This window comes from Ursus maritimus, unplaced genomic scaffold (genome assembly GCF_017311325.1).
Source record: "Ursus maritimus isolate PB19 unplaced genomic scaffold, ASM1731132v1 scaffold_20, whole genome shotgun sequence".
NCBI classification, from domain to species: Eukaryota; Metazoa; Chordata; class Mammalia; order Carnivora; family Ursidae; genus Ursus; species Ursus maritimus.
In genome coordinates, this window is record NW_024424453.1 from 18754337 (window position 1) to 18776763 (window position 22427).

A 22427-nucleotide genomic window follows, 5' to 3' on the forward strand; every position below is an offset into this window, starting at 1 on the left:
TGTAATATTTTCAGAAGGGCATGTCCCAAACCCTAAATAACTATCCCATGATAACTTTTAACATAGGAAATATATGTATTTCTATGGAGGAAATGAAGATGAAACTACTTATTTTCACATACACCTGAATGTGGGAGAGTGAATTGCTGGGAAAGATCTCAGAGAAATAATATTTGAATTGACTTTGAAGGACACAGGGTGTTTTATATGAACATTCAAGAAAAGGAAACAGCAAGAGCCAGAAGGTATTCACTAGACAGAAAACCATAACACTGCAAAATCATTGAGCTTGGTCATTTGAATATTGTCACTCAGTTCTGCTGGTTTTCTATTTCTACCTGTATATTGTCAATTCACCTTTTCTGCTGTGTCTGCATCAGTCCTGACCAGCTTATAAACCAATGCTATATAAATTTAGTGAGGTCCCTGGGTGGCTCAGTCAGTTAAGCATCTGCCTCAGGTCATGATCCCAGGATGCTAGGATGAAGCCCCAACTTGGGCTCCCTGCTCAGTGGGGAATCTGCTTGCTTCTCCCTCTCCCTCTGTGCCCTACCTCCCCCCGTTTGTGTGCAAGCTGTCTCAAGTATATAAATAAAATCTTTAAAAACTAACTAAATAAATTTAGCAGTCCCTCTCTGATGCCTATTTGGAGCCTAGAATTATTGTAATTATTTCACTTTTGCTTTAAGTTTTAAATGCACAGAGGCAGCCCACATGCCCACTGAGCTGTGACTTTCTGTTTCTCGCCTCACATGCCCAGTTGTCATAGAACTAGTCCTCTGTTTTCCTTTGCTGCGTGAATCCAGTCCCATTCTGAAATATGCTTTCCTGTGCGTCATCATAGGTTAACATGCATTTTCAAGAGACTGTTACTAATAGTTCGTTTTGAAATTGGTCCTTTTCTGATAATTGGCTCAGTCTCTTTTACTTGTAATTACCACATAATAGACATGTTTAATTTTGAAGCAATGCTGTTTTTAAAAATCAATCTAATAATTTAAATGATGAAATGAAAAATAGTACCTTACATAAGCAGCTAATTTTTTTTTTAGTTTATGTCCTTAAAAGAATTTCACCAATGGCCTCTCTCTTTAGCTATAACGTGTTCCATAAATGTATTTGACAGAGCTCCGTGCTTATGCGTATGCTATGTCTTCTCTCTGGCACAGCACTCATCCTTCAGAGTGACTTAAACGTCATCTCTTCTGTGACGGGTCTCCTGACCAATCTGTAATGGCCTCACATTCTTACTAGGGCACATATTACTCACTAATAGAGTTTTTTTTTTTGTTGTTGTTTTGTTTTTTTTTTTACATGGGTGTTCCTTTTACCAAATTACAAGCTCCTTGAATGACAGGACTCTGTCATCTTTGTTTCCATGTTCCCATCCTTAGTACATATTAGCTGTTCAACATGTATTTTTCAAATAAATATTGAGTGAATTTGAAACATTACTTTAGGCTCAAAAGTGGATATATATTTTAAGATAAGTATTGGCTTTGTTAAGAATATGATAGCGTGGGCAGATTCTTAGATGTGTATGAATACAGAAGAAAGGCGAGATAAAAGAGGTAAGAAAAATCAAGGAAAGGAAAGAGTACTTTTATGGAACTTTACAAAAAAATCAGCTCTCCTAGCTCCCCCCTTTGCTTTAATCCAAATAATGGGAAATAATTAGCTAAAATACATTTTTCCCCCATTTCCTTTTGTATTGCTCTGCCTGGCATCTTTCTATAAATTTTCCCTTCAGAGAACAGAGAGAAGAAAACTACTCCTTTTAAAAGCTCATATTGTACAAAGCACTAAATACAGAGCAGTTATTATAATAAATGCAGTATATCTGTATTCCTACTGCACCCAAGTGCATATTTACATTATAATTGAATATGTATTTGTTGTATGCAAATCTGTTTGCTGAGACTGCAAGTGAGAGTCTCTGGAAGAATACTTTTCTAATAAGTATTTTGCACTTCAGTCCTCTCATATACAAGGATAATATGAAAATCCATCAGAACATTCAAAAATATGTTCAAGGAATGTAATTTGTCTTTATTTAGTTTAAACTAGGGCATTGAGCAACATCTGGGATTCCTAATTGGGAAATTAAGTACATTCCTAAAAAAGATTCCAACAAGTAGTATTTTAAATAATTACTGAATTTTAGTTCACATATCTAAAGTTATGGTTAAACAATTTATGTGTGCGTTTGCATACTTTTAATATATTTTCTGTTTATTCTTATTCATAAACTCCCAGTTAAAATTGACAAAAACCCTTGAATTCACTATTCTACTCTTTAAAAAAATAATAGATGGACCGGGTGATGTATGGAACTGTTGAATCACTATATTGTACACTTGAAACTAATATAGCACTGCATGTTAACTATAGTGAAATTAAAATTTTAAAAATGGATGGAAAATCAATCAATGTTATTATATAGTAAGAGTTAGGTGAGGAAAAAACCATGTCTTTTTTGTTCTGCAAATATAAAACGGAATTCAAAGGAAATAAATCGGCCCTGAAAAATGGCTTGGCTATATGCAAAGTATTAAAGTATGGTAATATAATTTTACATTTATAGTAGTATATCTCATGAATTCAAACACAGTATTTAAAAATAATGACTGGGTAAGTGACAAGATGGGAAAACTATGAAGGGACAAGGATTTCGTGCAAAGATGAACTGCTCAACCTGGGTCTTAATTAGTTTGAGGTACCTGTGTTCTATTCAAACGGATATACCTGTCAGTTTTGAAGATCAGCTAAATGCGTAACACATGAAATGTGATTACAATTATGAGAGTGAATCACACAGATCAGCGTGGTTACTAGAGTGTGGGAAGAGAAGATGAGTGGGCCAAGGAAGAAATCAGGTAAAGGTGATGTCTAAAAAAACTGTTCTCAAATATTTTCCACAATAACACACATGAGAAATAACATTTGTATGTGAAACTCATGTCTAGATTTTACTGAAATGTTCCAAATGTGTGTGGAGATATGAGATACTAGCACAATTAGCAACGGGCACAGAGCAATGTCAATCCCTGTAGATTATGGCGTAACTAAATCAGTTTCAGATTATGTGCAATTCCTAGTTGAGTCAAGCTATCCTGCTGATGACATTTCTCAAGTACCACTTAGGAATTCAAATGAATGAGAATGACATTAAAGTGGTGCCCTTAAATTCTCTCTAATTTCCTTCTTAAGTTGATAAATACTTTTGCAATATGGAAGACTATAATGAGGACTGTAAGGCCTCACACCCCACTTCAAATACATTGATAAAATAGAGCCTCTGCATATTTGTCTATATACCTATATACATAATTTATAGAGTCTATATGATTTATCAATACCAATGACTAACAACACATTGACAGAACTTTAAAGAAGATAGAAAAAAACCTTCCAGTGCCAGAAGCAAAGAAATACTTTAAAACCAAACGGGAACAATATAGTAAATTAGAACAAGAAAGAAGGATTGCAGCGAAGTGGCAGAGTTAAAGCATTTTTAAATCCAAAATTTTGTAGAGAAGGGCAATAAAATTCATGGTAACTTTAAACTATTTTAGGCCAAAGAAACATGTCAATACTTTAGGGAAATTACTGTATGAATCAAATTGAATACAATTCCAAAGCAAGAGAGGCAAGAGACTAAAAGATGCTGAGTGATACCAGTAGATAGTAGAACAGTTTCAGCAAATAACTAAGAACCAACAGTCTACAACCCATGTTGTTTGATTCAACTAACAGAATCCAAATAAAAACTACCCGAGACCTCTGCTTGCGACTATGGTAGTATTACCGCAAACAACGTAACTGCTGGGGGTAACTAGAAAAGCCTCATCAAATTTAACATCACATGGTTGAAGGCATGGGGCCGCTGCTGAGTAGAGCATGACTTAAGAGGAAAAAGTGGTGGGGCGCCTGGGTGGCACAGCGGTTAAGCGTCTGCCTTCGGCTCAGGGCGTGATCCCGGCGTTATGGGATCGAGCCCCACATCAGGCTCCTCCACTATGAGCCTGCTTCTTCCTCTCCCACTCCCCCTGCTGTGTTCCCTCTCTCGCTGGCTGTCTCTATCTCTGTCAAATAAATAAATAAAATCTTAAAAAAAAAAAAAAAGAGGAAAAAGTTGTAGGGGAGAAACAAGAGTGGTGAGTGATAATCTGCAGCTTCTAAGGAACTCAGATAATGTGGTTATTCCAGCTGCTGGACAAGAAACTGAAGCTCTTCACACAAGGCCTGGGCAGAAGGCCACTCTTGAGGCAGGCGAGCCAGCAAGCTTGGGGCAGTTTTGTGTGGGCTGACAGTAAAATAACCAGACACCTGAGGGTCAGAAATCTACTCCACAGAGTCATATTTTAGAGGGCGTCTGCCAGGGGCTATTAATTCCCTGGGTTTTTTGGCTTGCCACACACTGTGCACTGGCACTCCACAAAGCCAATCAAATTTGCCTGTGGGCACAGAGACGCAGATACTAGTAGTTAGTGGTTGACTTGAGTGCACTGAAAGGTTGGGGCGTGTGGGTAGGACCCTGACAGCATCTGCTATGATAGCTTCTACCATAGTTACATAGGACTTGCATGTCCTGGGTGCTGTGGCATTGAATTTTAAAAACATGATATAGTGATACCATAAAAGCAAAACTAGAACTTGAAATTATATAAAACAACCCATAGAACATCTTTATACCAACAACATAGTAAAGGACGCCCAGATCAAGATGCAAAAATTACAAGGTATCACCAAAACCACTGATCGGTTTGACTGTATTAAGGCTGAATTTTTTTCTAAGGTAGAGGACAAGATAAAGACAAACCTCAGACTACAAAAAGATGCCTATAACAAATAGCTATTGTTCAAAATATATACATAATTCCTACAAATAAGTAGACTAATAATCCCACAGAAACATATGCAAAGACCATGAATAAGTAGAGAGTCCTCTACTGATGTATGTCACTAGGAGGAATGGACTGAGTCAAAACCTTCGCAGAATCCTTTGAGTAATGTAAATAAGTTTTACTTATTTGACCGGTCCTCCATGTGGCCTTATCTTGATAAATGATAGAGGCCACCTCACTGGGTCACCGGCTTCTATACAGTACACAGTAAGACAGCAGCATATAGTGCATTCAAATATGAACAAAATAACCTGCATTTTCTTGCATCCATCCTTATTTTTGAACTGAGTACTGTCAAATCAGATATTTCTGGAAGAAATGCTGCAAGTCCTTAGGGTGTATGATTCACCCTACAATGGGCAGTTCATTTAAAAGGAAACCTAAACTGTCAAAATTTGCATGCGAAGATGCTCAACTTTATCAGTAAAGAATGCGAATTAAAATAAGACACCATCTCACACCTACCATTCCAGCAATCAAAAAATGACAATAATTATACCAGTGGTGATTACTGAATGCTCACTAGGCATCAAGTAATGCTTCATGCTTATTCATACATTAATTCATTAGATCATCAAAAAACTCCATGACTTAGAGATTGTTATAATGCCCTTTTACAGATAAGAAAACTGAATCTCACATTAAAATGATTGTTAGAGCTGGAATTCCAACCTCTTTGATATACAACCTTGAGCATTTAATCTCTTCACTAAGTTGCCTGACAATAATAACAACAACAGGAAAATGGCTAATCCTTAATCAGCTATTGTCCATACCATTCTAACCATTTAAGATTTATTAGATCATCACAGTAGCTCTATGAGATAGGTATTATACCATTCCCATTTTAAGGTGAAGAAAACAGGAATAGAAAGGTTAAATTACTGCCAATGTCTCATTGTTAATAAGTGTCAGAACCAAGATCGGAATTTCAGGGCATATGCTGTTACCCATAGCCAATGCCAGTGTAGGTGGAGGGAAAGGGCTAGTGTAGATACTGTAGGAGGTAGTATAATGCACGTGCCCACTATGGAAAACATTTTGGTGATATCCAATAAACTCGAAGGTATGCACATACTGTGACCCAGAAATCCCAAATCAGTACATACTGACTTTCACAAGGAGACCTACCCAGGATATTTGTTGCAAAATTCTTGACAATAATCAAAACTTTGAAATGACTTAAGTGATTTTCAGTAAGAAAACGCATTAAAAAAAATGCAGCTATCCCTATAATGAAATGCTTACAATACAGCTGCTAAAAGCAGTAGCCACAGTTACATGTTTCAGTAAGGTTAAATCTTGTTAAAACAAGGTTAAGTATAAATGTAAGTTGCAAAAGGATATTGTTTATTTAAAATTTTAAAGTAAGAAAGATAATATATATCATTTATGGGTAGGTAGTAAGAGAAACACGAATAAGAATTACATACTTTGGATTAGTATTTTTATTTTGGTAGGACAAGAAAGAAACCGATGAAACTTACAAGCACTGTTTCAATGTGATAGTACTGTATGAAGCAACTACTTTAAAATGATAAATACATATTGGATTTGGGTAGGGGGTCATGGCATTTGTTATATTATTCTGTGTACTTTTCTGTATGTTTGAAATATTTTGTATACAAAATGATGTTAGGAAGTAAAAGTAACATAATTAAAAGTAATACAATTATATTACTAATAAACACATTAGAACTAAATAGGATACACAATCATGCCAAAATGGCACTTGAGAACCCCTGATTTCAGATAAGAATGGGAAGACTGGGTGGGAAAAAATCCGGAAAGGCAAGTGAGACGAGATTGGCAGAGATATAAAAGGAGGGAAAAGAAAGACCATGAAGTTATGGGAAACGAAACAAAACAAAACAAAAGAAACAAAAAAAGCAAGTGAGGAGAAAATGATCCATGATAGCAAACGTAGGAAGGAGGTCCAATACAACTAGAATTTGAAAATATCTATTAAATTTGTTGAATAAGAAATCCATTAACTAGTTTCAGTGAAATGGTTGGGGCAGAAACACTATTGTAATAAGAAATTAAGAGGAAGAATTTGAGGGGATATGCAACCAATGTGTCTGTAGTATAATAAGAAACATATTTGATCTTTGTCCCTGGTTCCTGCTGTAGAGATCCAAAACGCTTGGAATTTCCTGACTGATAAAAAGTATCTTTTGTTATTCATATGGAGTCCCTACTGATCATACTGGAGTTTATGCTAATGAGTTGACTCTGGTTGGGGTCCCTAGATAGTCTCAGGATGGGGCTGCTCACCAGAAACACCAAACATACTGCGATTGGAGGATTGGAGGATTGGAGGATGTTAATTCTCAGCCCCTACTTCAACCTCAAAGGAGAGGAGGAGGGCTTGTTCATTTGTATCTTTATAATAAACCAGTAAATGTAAGCAAAGTGCTTCCTGTACTCTCTAAGCCATGCTAGTAAATTACCAAACCTGAGCAGAGGGTTTTGGGAACCCCCAAGTTATTAGCCAGAAGTATGAGTGGCCAAGGATTGTGACTGATGTCTAAAACTGGGCAGTCTTGTAAGATTGAGCCCTGAACTGGAGGGGTCTATGGTTAACTCCAGGTAGTTAGTGTGAGAATTGAGTTGAGTTGTTGACAGCTGATGTCTGAGAATTAGTTGGTATCAGAAAACATGCCATAGCAACCCACCTAAGAAGTTTCCTGAGACAAGTGAAGGGAGGCCAATTAGTAACTGAGGATAAAAGGAAGTGTTTTGTTCTTATTTTTTAATTTATAAAGAGGCTTGAAAATATTTATAGGTTTAGGGAGTAGTTACGATAAGATAGGCAGTTAGCTAGATCAGAGCAGAGAACAAATGGTTTCCAACTGATAAAAAGGGTGGAAATCCAGGTCCAAACAGAAGCAAATGACAAGAGGAGGGGGACACCAATGCAATCTTCCCTATAACCTCTGCTCTACAGTAACTTATATCTTCATTATAATACATTCACATTGCAAGTAGACCCTCCTTACCAATAGGAGGAGTCCCTTAGGCGCCTGGCAGTAACCTCAGTCAGAGACCGCCCTAGCTATGACCCATAACCTATGCAAACCTAAAAAGAAAAGACACCTCTAACCCCAGTGCAGCTGCCACCACTGGGCCTGCCTGCTCTCCCACCCTGAGAGTGTACTTTCTATTTAACTGCTGTTAAAACTGTGCTTACTTGAGAGTTTGGCTCTGAATTCTTTCTTGGCCAAACTCAAGAACTGAGGTCTGTGCAGAGGCAGAGTTGGGACAGTCAGGAGGAAGAAAATGAAGTTAATTCAGAGATAACTTGACAAAGCTAGATCCCTCCGGAGAAGGACGGGAAGAGGAATTCATCAACGTAGATTGGAAAGATAGAACCCTGAACCCTGAACAGGTACAGGAAGGGATGTGACTGTTATTTTTGTTGTTTTAAGAAGAGGAAATGAAATTATCTGATTACATGTGTGATGGCTTAAATTTTCTGACTAAAGAAAGAAGAGATCTTCCTTCCAGAACAGGAAGTCCACAACTGGTTAAGAGCAATGAAGTTTATAGAGACTTTTAGGAAATAAGAGAGAGATGATGGATAAAGAAAATGACTGAGTCAAGTTCCCTTTCTTCATGTCTTCTTCTAGCCAACACAACCGAACACAAAGATCTGAAGGAAAAGCAGAAACTTATTTTACAACAGATTGTCTAAGGACAAGGCTCACATGCTCATACATGCAGAAAGTCTAAAGGAGAAATAGGCCATTGATATGGGTATAATGGGAACTTGTCTTGCTGACATTAGTTAATAGCTCTTTTGCCCCAACAGAGATTTTAAATCTCCATTTCTACTAAGGCAAAGTTTCCACTACATTGCAGTATATTTTAATTTGAATCTTTTCATTTCACTATGCTGAACTGATTTTTGTTCCAGTTGATTTTTATTTATAGAATGTGGGGGACCCCAGCAGGTGGGGTTAGTAGCACCGGTGGTGAAGGAATTCACCCAAGGTAGAATAGGAGATGGAAGTTTATTGAATATTTACCACAAGGGAGCAGCGGGCAGGACAGAAAAGGGGAGACTGCAACAAGGTGGTGGTGAGGGGCCACAGTTATAGGGCAGAGTGAGAGCGTATGAGGACGTATGGAATTGTCCTTTTTTGGGTAATCTTAGGAACTGTGTCTGGTTGTAATTGGTCAGTTAGGGGCTATGGCTATTTTGAGGTGGGTCATTAAGTGACCCTCCGTGGTGGTTGTTGGGCCCTTGTGCCTTACTCAGGTTTCCACTGCTCAAGCCTGTTGCCTCCTAGCAGCCTCTATGTAGAATGATGTATAGGTTCTAACTGGTAGTACATAAATGGATCAGAGAATACAGTAATATTCAGTCTTTAATTTATGATGTAAGCAATAATACATCTCTTCACAGACAAGCACTAATATGTATTTATTAAATGAATGAATGTATCTGTAGTACATAAGAATGTATAAATACTGGGAAATAAACTACTTTGAAGATTTTTCAATCTGCATATAATTTATTTTATCATATAACATAAATTAATTTGAAACTTTAGCTCCAGAAAATATCCTCCTGGAGTTACATTTTTTTTTTTAAAGATTTTATTTATTTAACAGAGAGAGACAGCCAGTGAGAGAGGGAACACAAGCAGGGGGAGTGGGAGAGGAAGAAGCAGGCTCCCAGCGGAGGAGCCTGATGTGGGGCTCGATCCCAGAACAGTGGGATCACGCCCTGAGCCGAAGGCAGACGCTTAACAACTGCGCCACCCAGGCGCCCCTGGAGTTACATTTTAAACTCACGTATAAGCATGGTTAACATAATTATATTCATAGCTTGGACTGACTTATGCTTTGAAAAAAAAGATTGCATATAATGTAATTACTCATAAAAATAAACTATTTGCCATATTTTTATGTTTATCATACCTCCAACATGGAAATTCAGTCTAATTCTTTTTGCTTTTCACAGAGTATAAGTTATTTCAGTGTCTTTAAAATTTTTGTCTCTTGCTTCGTTTTGGTTTGCTACTTAATGACTCCACTGTTTAAAATGGCAGCTTGATTTTACTATTTATTCATCTTCACTCTGAGGAGGATGACCTTCAAATAGATTGAAAATTGGAATTAAGAACATTTTAATCTTCATTAGCTTTTAATTAGAGCACTCTAAATAATCCTTTTCTCAAACTTGAATTTTCCATAGCAACTAATACAGAGGCCTTATACTCAGTACTTGATTATATGCTTAGCTATTAATTTAAATTAAAAAGAAAACACCAGAAAATACATTATTTCTACAAGTGTATATTTGTGAGATATTGCAAATGAATATCATTAACAGCTTTAGTGAATTTTTTAAAGTGAATTAAAAGGTCTGTCTCACAAAAGAGAGACTAAAATAGAATTACTCATTCGTAATCTACCAAAGTTCCAAATTAATCAATTTAGAATTGATATTTAGGGGCGCCTGGGTGGCACAGCGGTTAAGCGTCTGCCTTCGGCTCAGGGCGTGATCCCGGCGTTATGGGATCGAGCCCCACATCAGGCTCTTCCGCTATGAGCCTGCTTCTTCCTCTCCCACTCCCCCTGCTTGTGTTCCCTCTCTCGCTGGCTGTCTCTATCTCTGTCAAATAAATAAATAAAATCTTAAAAAAAAAAAAAAAAGAATTGATATTTAATTATATGAATGGAGAGTTAAGTGATGGTTAACATAGTTACTGAGTTTAAATACCTAAGGAATAAAGCTACAGCATGATATATGGGTGTGATCTGTATATTCAGATCACCGAGGTCAGCACAATTATATTGTCCAGGGTTTTAGTTACTTATACATATATGTGTATACCTCTATGTGTGCATATATACATTTTTTTCAAACATTCAGTTCCTATAGTGACCAGATTACCTACCCACGATAAACTTGAAAAACTTACTTATAAAAACTTAAGATTTATAATAAGCATTGAAGAGATTGGTATTAAATTATATGGATATTGGGGAAAAAAAAACAACCTGTAAGAGGTAAAAATCAGAACTCTTTCAAAATCTTACTTTTAAAGTGAAACTATAATTTTCCCTCTGGCTCAGTATTAAAATAAAATAAAGATATAAAATAAAATTTAAAAAATTAAGTTAGAGTTGGAGCCACGTGTACCTCAGTCTGTCTTGGGGTTTGGTGTTTTCCATCTCCAAAGCTATTGAAGCTGCCTTCCCTTCTGCGAGTCTAAGCATGGCTGCATGACAAGTGTGTTCATAGCACAGCACTGGAATCCTCATCACATATCAGAATTAGAGAAAATCCAAAGGAATGCAGTCTACTACCCAGAAGGTACTAGATAAAATCAGGGAAAGTTAACATAACTGCAGACAATGACGTTTGTCTAGGTGACAATGGAAGGGGACAGTTATACAAGACCTACCTACGATCAGATCAGGTGTTCCCATACCAGCACTACTTCTATGTGTTTACCTGAATGGATTCTTTCTCTTTATCTGGGTCGCTTAGGAAAAGGAGGGACCTCATATTTAGAGGACATTAAACGTCAGGCACACACCATATTTACTCCACAGATATTATCAGTTTTGTCACAATGACTGTGAGTGGTGGTAGGCATCATCCTCTACAGAAAAAGTCGCTGATGCCCAAAGATGGTAAGTGGCTTGTTTTAAGTGACGGAGCTTGAATTGAAACCCAGCCTTCCTGATTTGAATTGGATTTTTGTGTATTACAATCATGTCACCCAAATATGCTTTTTCATAAAACTACCAAGAAGGCTTGACAAAAGGCAGGTACCTGAACCCCACTCCAGACCTAAGGCATCAGCATCTGCAAGATAAATCGGGCATTTTGAGAAACTCCTAGAGTTAAAAGATGTCAGGAGAATTATGCACGTAACTCTCCTTTCTGCTCCAAATCACCTAAATTGTATGAAGAACATTTAAAATCTTAAATCAACCTGTAATCATGCTGGAGAAGAAAAACAAACCAACAAAGAAGTTATAGTGGACCAAAACTATGAGAAGTTCTTGAAAGAGAAAAATGGAAAATGGATAAGTGGGAAGAAGAAATACAATATGGAAAAAGAAACCACAAACCTAAAACTACTATAATTCACCACTGACTGATATTTAAAGAAACTATAGTTGATGATATTTGAGAAAATGTTCATAGAAGAGTCTTGCGATACCAGACACCTTAAACATGCTAAATTAGTCATTCAAGAAAAGATGGTGTTGTACAGATTACTGCTTTTACAGGTTATTTGCTTTCTGATGTCCTTGGGATCTAGGGACAAAAAGGTCAAACATGTAGGGAAAAGTTTTGTTAAAAAGTAAATTTTACACAAGAGTTTCTGTAGTCAAGCAATCAAGCTTCCCAAGATAGTCACTGGTACTTTCTGAGCTATTCAATATGATTTTTTCCTAGAAGCATCATTCCATGTTAAATGCCCCAGGAGATATATCTATAATGGGGACTTTTAAGGTGTGGGGCCCAGCACAGGAGTTCCTCTTACTCAGGTATATTATTACTGCTTCAATCATCACCCAGGAATAAAGAATGTTGAGTCCTTGGATTGAGAGGGACCATTAAGTATGAAAGAGGATAACTAAAGTAAATCCACACATAAATATATCATAGAAAAAAAATCACATAACAATAACAAAAAGAAAATAACATAAACTTCAAGAGGAAAAAACCTGTGTTACCTAAAAAGGAGTTAAGAATCAAAATGTTATCAGTCAAACAATACATGAGCTATTCCAACCAAAGGCCCTATTTTTGTGGTTCCCTGGAGATGTTCCCTAGTGAGAATAAGTGACATGCAATTATTTCCAGAGATGCAGAAATAAGCACACACTTTGCCAATTGAAATAAAAGGCAGTCCCTTAAGATGATAAAGGGTATTTGCCAAATTAACTGCGAAGATTGTACTCAGAGGTGACAATTTGAAATCTATCTTTAAATTCAGAAATGAGATACAATATCTACTACTTCTGCCTCTATTCCAGAAGGTCTGAGCCAGTATTATAAAAATATTTAAAAAGTAACAAAGTAAAATATACAAGGTTAAGAAAGAGAAAATCAAATGTCAGTACTGCCAAGTATTATGTCTTCTATGTCTTTACATGAAAAAGCTCAGGAAATGTATAAATAAACTATTACAACCAATGAAAGAATCAATAAAGATAAAGAAGCAATAGATACTACACAAAATAGTGGAAACATATTACAAACAACTCTACACCAACATATTTAAACATCTGCCTGAAATGGATAATGACATAGAAATATACAACCAAAATCAGTGCAAAAGAAATAAAGGAATTGGGTAGACCAGAAAGTTTTAAATCAATTGAAATAACCATAAAACATTTTTTCAAGAAATAAATCTCTAGACCCAGATGCTTTTATATGTAAATTCTATCAAATTTCCCTTGAAAAGTTACATCTTTTTGCCTTAAGATATCCACTGGAAAGAGATTCATATAATTTTTTTTTCAACTCTTGTAAATGGGAAGATCCTTTGTTCAAAGTTCAGATTCATGAATTAGATGTTAAAAGGGAGGGAGAATTCAGGAATTTCTAGAGTATTTTTGGCTTGAATCTAAATATTAGTACCCTATTATCTGCTTTATATTTCACCCCAGACAATCTCATTTTCTTTAGGCATCATAGGGGCTCATGTCTATATGGTACGGTACTAACATACATATGATTCAGGCCTCCTTTCTGAAATTTCTCTCATACATCAAATTACCAATGTGAGTTTCCTTCAGATTACTTCCCAGGCTTCTCAAGCAAAATATGTCTACAATAAAACCCTTAATCACTCTCTAAAGAAGATTAGAGATTAGAGATCTCCAAGAAAAGCACCATCAGTGGCTCAAAAGAGAAACCTGGGATCATCTTGATCCCTCATCTGACACAGACATCACGCAGTTCCATCACTTCTATTACAAAATTTGCTGTCAAATTTCTCCACATTCATGTTCTACTTTGAGGTACTAAAAGAGCCTCCTGATTTGTTTACCAACTTTTACTACTGCTTTATCCTATTCCATTTTCCATGTAGCAGCCAGGAAGATTTTTTTTTTTTTTAATACAGTAGAAATCTTACTACATCACACCCGTGCTTACAAATCATCAATAATTTACCATGGACTTGAAATAATATTCACAATCTTTAGCATGCCCTTCAAGGCTTTGAGTATGCCTCTTTCCTTCTTCATTATGCTCTAGCATGCCAGTATTATTCCTGTGTTTGAAAATGTGAAGCTATTTCTCATTTAGGGCTTTTGCACCTGAACAGAACACGTTCCTCCTCTTTGTGTGAGTAACCTCTCTTCACCCTTCTGAGAGCAGTATAAATTACGATTCTTCTGTAAGATCATTCCCAACTTCTTGAAACAGAGACTCCAAATTATAGCCATTATAGCACTGCTTTGTTTTTCTTTTACAACATTCATTAGAGATTAAAGCTATATACTTATTTGTAATCTTACTTGTTAAAAGTCATCTTCTCCCATTAGTTTTTAATCTATGTCATTGAATCTTAAGTATATAGCACTATACCTGGTACATGACAAATATTCAATAAATATTTCTTGTAGTAATGGACAAATGATATAAATTAACATTTACATTAAGAAAAACCCATATTCTCAATTTTTCCGAAGTCTGTACATTGAATGCCAAGTAAAATGAGAGCCAAATATAGAAAAACAAAACAAAACAAACCCTTAGCAATGTAATCATTTATGATAAAATTTAAGTTACCTAAAAACAGTGTCAATGTAATATGTAAAATTGTCTTTTGCTTTTACTTTAGCTTTAAAAGTTAAGTAAACTAAGGGGTGCCTGCGTGACTCCGTCAGTTAAGGGTCCGACTCTTGGTTTCCACTCAGGCCATGATCTCAGGGTTGTGAGACTGAGCCCCATGTTGGGCTCTGTGCTAAGTGTGGAGCCTGCTTGGGATTCTCTCTCTCTTTCCCTCCCCCTCTGCCCTTTCCCCCCACTCACATGCTCGCACTCTCTCTCTCAAAAAAAAAAAAAAAGAAAAAAAGAAAAAGAAAAAGAAAAAGTAAACTAAGCCTTTCTAAGTTTTGCTTTTGCTACATTTTAAAGCTAAATTAATCATTCAACCTGAGAAAGAACTTCATCATAGCCATCGTATATAAGTCCCTGTAGATAGCATAAAATATTTAAGCATTCAAATTAAATTAGATATTTAAAAGCCATCAAAACTAAATTGCCATTTGACAATGCTCAAGCACATTCTTTGAAATATGGAAATGAATCTTTAACATAATGAAGATTAGTCAGGAGCCCTCATGTGAGAAATAAATATGGGCTGTTTAAGATGTTTAATCACAATATTTTTGGATATTTTAAATCAGTACTCTATAAAAATAAATCATTCAGTAATTTAGAATATTTTAAATGAAAAACTGAAAACTACTAGAAATCATCAAGTCTTTAAAAAAAATCCCTTAAAAGTGTGCATGACTTATATTTTTATGGCTGGACTAGTTTATTTTCAGTTTTTCTTTCCCCCTTAAGTATGGTTTAAAAAAACCAGGGCCTTCCAAGTCCTTGATACAATTTCAAAGGAAATTCAATGCAATTTTCCTTGTGCTAAAGATAAGTTAGTTAGTAAGGTGGCAAAGTCTGTTATCAGTCAGTCTGCAGCAGTCTAGAAGATCAGAGGTTGGCACCGGAAGCATTCAGAATTAAAAAGCTTGATTTACCTCTAGTAAAAGGGGACACTCTGATGTACATGGAAAGAATATATATCTCCTACTACTTCTGTGTAAACCTGATAATGCAAGATACATATATATCTTGCACTTTGGGGAGAGGCACGGGCTAAAAATTACATATGTATACACACATATTTGTTAAAAACCATACGTATGTATGTGTATTTGATTCACCACAGAATATGCTCCTATATACCAAATATTTGAAATAAATGGAAAGCCATAGACTGCATATTTCCACATGAATGAACTACCTATTAGAAACAAATGGGTCCAGCACTTTTACTTGTTTTTTCATGAAGATAAGAGAAACTTCCTAGGAATTTATTATGAAATCGGCCACACCGCTCCACCCTCTAAATAATCGTGGCTAATCTCTCACTAGAGGCATGAGCTACATTTTTCACTGTCCTCTTTATACCTGTACCTGGAGTTTGACATTTTCAAATATAAAAATAATAAAATCTTCTAAAAATATAGAAATTTTATTTAAAAAAATCAAAATAAATGAACATAAAGAGAAAAGTGATCTAAAGCATTGGTTCTCAAAATTTTTGGATTCGTGATATCTTTATACTCTTAAAATGATCAAGGAACACTTCCCTCCAATTTGTTTATATAGGTTATATCTATTTATATTTACTATAATTAAATAAAGAAAATGAAATATACATTTATTCACAAATTTGTTTTAAAATAACAATAATAAACCCATTACTTTTTCACATAAATAACATTTATTGTGAAAAACAATAATATATACCCCCCAAAATTAGTAAGAAGAGTAGCACTGTTTTACATATGACTTAATAGAGATTCTATTCTATTCTATTCTAACACCTGCTTCTGACTCAATATTTTGTTACATATTGCTTTAGTTGAGGCATATGAGGAAAACCCAACTACACACTCGTATTTGGAAAGGAGAAGAATATTCATAAAGCTAGAACCAACAATCCTAAAGTTTGAATGGGACCACAAAAGACCACAAATAGCCAAAGCAATCTTGAAAAAGAAAACAAAAACAAAAACAATACTGGAGGCATCACAATTTCAGATTTCAAGTTATATTTCAAAGCTGTAATAATCAAAACAGTATGAAACTGGCACAAAAATAGACACATAGATTGATAGAACAGGATAGAAAGCCCAGAAATGAACCCAGGATGATATGGTCAATTAATCTTCAACAAAAGAGGCAAGAATATGCATTGGGAAAGACAGTCTCTTTACAAATGGTGTTGGGAAAACTGGACAGTTACATGCAAAAGAATGAAACTGGACCAATTTTTAACACCATACACAAAAAAGTACTCAAAATGAATGAAAGACCTAAATGTGAGACCTGCAACCATAAAACTCCCAGAAGAGAGCATGAACAGTAATTTCTCTGACATCGCCCATAGCAATATTTTTTTCTAGATATGTCTCCTGAGGCAAGGGAAACAAAAGCAAAAATAAACTATTGGGACTACATCAAAATAAAAACCTTCTGCATAGCAAGGAAACAATCAACAAAACTGAAAGGCAAACTACTAAATGAGAGAAGATATTTGCAAATGAATCTGATAAAGGGTTGATATTCAAAATATGTAAAGAACAGCTAGCTACAACTCAACATCAAAAGACAAATACTCCAATTAATAGATGGGCAGAAGACATGAATGAGCATTTCTCTAAGAAGACATTCAGATGGCCAGCAGACACATGAAAAGATGCTCAACATCAGTCATCATCAGGAAAATGCAAATCAAAACTACAATGACATATGAGCTCACATCTGTCAGAATGGCTAAAATAAAAAACACAAGAAACAACAAGTGTTGGTGAGGATGTAGAGAAAAAAGAACCATTATCCACTGTTGGTGGGAATGCAAACTGGTGTAGCCACTCTGGACACATTATATGGAATTTCCTCAAAAAATTAAAAATAAAACTACCCTATGATCCAGTAATCACACTCCTGAGTATTAACCCAAAGAATACAAAAACACTAATCCGCAATGATATATGCACTCCTATGTTTACTGCAGCATTATTTATAATAGCCAAATTATGGAAGCAGCCCACAAATCCATTGGTGGATGAATGGATAAAGAAGATGTGGTACGTACACACACACACACACACACACACACACACACACACACACAGAGGAATATTATTCAGCCATAAGAAGAATGAAATCTTGCCATTTGCAACATGGGTGGATCTAGAGAACATAAGCCTAAGTGAAATAAGTCAGTCAGAGAAAGACAAATACCATATGATTCCACTCATATGTGGAATTTAAGAAACAAAACAAATGAATAAAGGAAAAAAAGAGAAAGAGTCAAACCAAGAAACAGACACCCCCCCACCCCCACAAAAACAAACTCTTAAATATAGAGAACAAACACATGGTTACCAGAGGGGAGGTGGGAGGAGCGATGAGTGAAGTGGTTGAAGGGAATTAAGAGTACCTTTATCTTGATGAGCACTGCATAACATACAGCATTATTGATTTACTATATTGTACATCTGAAACCAATATAACTGTATGCTAACTATATTATAATTAAAATAAAATTAAAAAAAAACAAAGGAAAGGAGAGGAATATTTTAACAGATTTTCCAGATAATTATGGATATTCTTCGTTGGTGCTAACCCAAAACTGAACAAGTGGTATTTTGTTTGTTTCTGTTGTTTTTAAGATCAGAGAAATTTAAAGTTGAAATATGGATTTTGAAACCAGATCAATGAACTTTTTATACCTGTTATGTACATTCAAATCTCTTCTTTTATTTTGAATATTGAATGGATCTCTTAACCACACACAACTCTGTGATATTACACATCAGTCATCTGGAAAATACTGGCTTATTGAGTTATGCAGATCTTCCAAATATTGACACATTTGATTAAACAATATTAAAAAATCACATTCGCTACTATCACCACCAATCTTATCAAAACGTCTTAGCTCACAGTGGCTGATAAAAGTGTTCTGAATGTCTCATTTTCATATAAAAGCTTGTATCATCAACAATTAATATCAGTTGTTTTCCTTATACCTACAGTTTCATTTTCAAGAAAGTATCTGCCAATTATTGAAGTCTGAATAACCAAAACTAACTAAATGATTATGATCATATTACATGATTTCTCTATGACTAAAATGGGGACAGTCATAACAATTACCTCATTGTCTGGCTGTGAGGATTAAATGGGTTAATGTAAGGATAATACTTAGAACATTGCCTTGTATATAACAAGTGACATATTTACCAACGAAGTTGATTAATTTTTTTGTTTTTGTTTTTAGGGTTTTTTTTTTAAACACATAAAAAATCTGGGGGGAGTTAAGATGGCGGAGGAGTAGGGGATCCCTTTTTCAGCCGGTCCCCTGAGTGGAGTTGGATAGGTACCAGACCAGCCTGAACATCCATGGAATCAGCCTGAAACGCGGGAAGATATACCTGGATCTCTACAAATGAACATCTCCAGTGCTGAGGATTGAAGTATGAAGTGGGGAACCCTGAAACCGCACACAGATATTGGAAGAGAAACGGAAGGGGGAGGGAGCCTCCGCGTTTGGGCGCCGGGAAGCGGTAGCCACCTGCACGGGGGAGCGGGCGGACTCAAGGACGGCACCCGCGAGAGAGAAAAGACTGAGACCGTGAGCCGGGAGCGCGCGCCACCAGACTTCTCACGGAACTCCGGAATCCCGGTGTGCTCACTGGATCCAGACTGAGACCAGGAGCTCCAGGAGCGCAGGGGCGGCTTGCAGCTGGCGGCGTTAGAAACACAAAGGACAGGGGCGCCTGGGTGGCACAGCGGTTAAGCGTCTGCCTTCGGCTCAGGGCGTGATGGGATCGAGCCCCACATCAGGCTGCTCCGCTATGAGCCTGCTTCTTCCTCTCCCACTCCCCCTGCTTGTGTTCCCTCTCTCGCTGGCTGTCTCTATCTCTGTCAAATAAATAAATAAAATCTTAAAAAAAAAAAAAAAAAAAGAAACACAAAGGACAGAGACGCGCCGGCCCTGGAAGTGATGGCTGGGACGCCAGCTGTGGGGCGCACATCCCAGGACGCTGCAGGGTTGAGCAGCACCAACAGAAACAGAGTTAAAGTGGCCAGATTATCAGTGGAGAATGGCCCACGATCCCCTCTGTTCTGAGACAGAGGCTGAGATTCGGCCACTGCTGCTCTGACTCCCTGAAGAGGCACAGCAAAACACCAGGGAAAGCCGCCAGAGAACAAAAGCCTGGAAATACTGGCTCACAGTGTGCCCATCCCCATCCCCCCTCGCAGGGGACACGGAGACTCTACCCAAATAGGGTTGCCTGAGTATCGGCGCGGCAAGCCCCTCCTCCAGAAGGCAGGCTGAAAAATCAAGAAGCCCACATCCCTAAGATCCCTATAAAACAAGGCGCTAGGCCTGGGTCCAGTCAATAATTTGGGCTCTGGACAATCCTGCAACCTCTCCTCATCAGAATGAGACCGAAGGAAGAGTCCCCCGCCCAGCAAGCAAAGAAAAGATGATGAGTCTGTGGCCTCTGCCACAGAACTAATGGATATGGATATAACCAAATTACCAGAAATGGAATTCAGAGTAACAATGGTCAAGATGATGTGTAGACTTGAAAAAAGTATTAATGAAAATGTTAATGAGAATATAGAATCTCTAAGGGCAGAAATGAGAGCAAACCTGGCAGAAATTAAAAATTCTATGAGCCAAATGCAGTCAAAATTAGAGGCTCTGACGGCCAGGGTGAATGAGGCAGAAGAACATATCAGCGAAGTGGAGGATGGGTTAGTAGAAGAAAAAGCTAAAATAGAATCTGGACTCAAAAAAATCCACACTCAGGAATGTAGGTTACGGGACATTACTGACTCAATGAAACGTTCCAATGTCAGAATCATCAGCATCCCCGAGGGGTGGAGAAAAACAGAGGTCTAGAAGAGATATTTGAACAAATTGTAGCTGAAAACTTCCCTAATCTAGGGAGGGAAGCAAACATTCATATCCAAAAGGCAGAGAGGACCCCTCCCAAGCTCAACCACGACAAACCTATGCCATGTCACGTCATAGTGCAAATCGCAAATATTAGATCCAAGGATACAGTTGAAAGTGTCTACAAGAGACTCATTTCGAACCCAAAGATGCATTCAGACTGAGAGTAAGGGGATGGAGTACCATCTTTCATGCAAATGGACCTCAAAAGAAAGCTGGGGTAGCAATTCTCATATCAGATAAATTGGATTTTAAACTACAGACTATAGTTAGAGATGCAGAAGGGCACTATATTATTCTTAAGGGAAGTATTCAACAAGTGGATATGACAATTATAAATATATATGCCCCCAACAGGGGAGCAGCAAGATACACAAGCCAACTCTTATCCAGAATAAAGAGACATATAAATGAAAATACATTAATAGTAGGGGACCTCAACACTCCACTATCAGAAATAGACAGAACACCCTGGCAAAAACTAAGCAAAGAATCAAAGGCTTTGAATGCCATACTTGACGAGTTGGACCTCATAGATATATATAGAACACTACACCCCAGAACCAAAGAATACTCATTCTATTCTAATGCCCATGGAACATTCTCAAGAATAGACCATGTTCTGGGACACAAAACAGGTCTCAACCGATACCAAAAGACTGAAATTATTCACTGCATATTCTCAGACCACAACGCTTTGAAATTGGAACTCAACCACAAGAAAAAATTTGGAAGAAACTCAAACACTTGGAGACTAAGAACCTTCCTCTTCAGGAATGATCCGATAAACCAGGAAAGCAAAAATCAATTTAAGCAATTTATGGAGACCAACGAGAACGAAAACACAATGGTCCAAAACCTATGGGATATTACAAAGGCAGTCCTAAGGGGGAAATACGTAGCCATCCAAGCCTCACTCAAAAGAATAGAAAAATCTAAAATGCAGTTTTTATATTCTCACCTCATGAAGCTGGAACAGCAACAGAGGGACAGGCCTAATCCACGCACGAGGAAGCAGTTGACCAAAATTAGAGCTGAAATCAATCAAGCAGAAACCAGAAGTACAGTAGAGCAGATCAACAGGACTAGAAGCTGGTTCTTTGAGAGAATCAATAAAATTGACAGACCACTGGCAAGACTTATCCAAAAGAAAAGAGAAAGGACCCAGATTATTAAAATTATGAATGAAAAAGGAGAGGTCACGACGAACACCATTGAAATTGGAAGGATTATTAGAAATTTTTATCAACAGCTATATGCCAATAAACTAAGCAATCTGGAAGAGATGGAATCCTTCCTGGAAACCTATAAACTACCAAGATTGAAACCGGAAGAAATTGATTCCTTAAACAGGCCAATTAATTATGAAGAAATTGAGTCAGTGATAAACAACCTTCCAAATAACAAAACTCCAGGCCCGGACGGTTTTCCTGGGGAATTCTACCAAACATTCAAAGAAGAAATAATACCTATTCTCCTAAAGCTATTTCAAAAAATAGAAACAGAAGGAAAGCTACCAAACTCATTCTATGAGGCCAATATTACCTTGATCCCCAAACCAGGCAAAGACCCCATCAAAAAGGAGAATTACAGACCGATTTCCCTAATGAATATGGACGCCAAAATCCTCAACAAGATACTTGCTAATAGAATCCAACAGTACATTAAAAGGATTATCCATCATGATCAAGTGGGATTTATCCCTGGGATGCAAGCATGGTTCAATATTCGCAAATTGATCACATTAATAGTAGGGGACCTC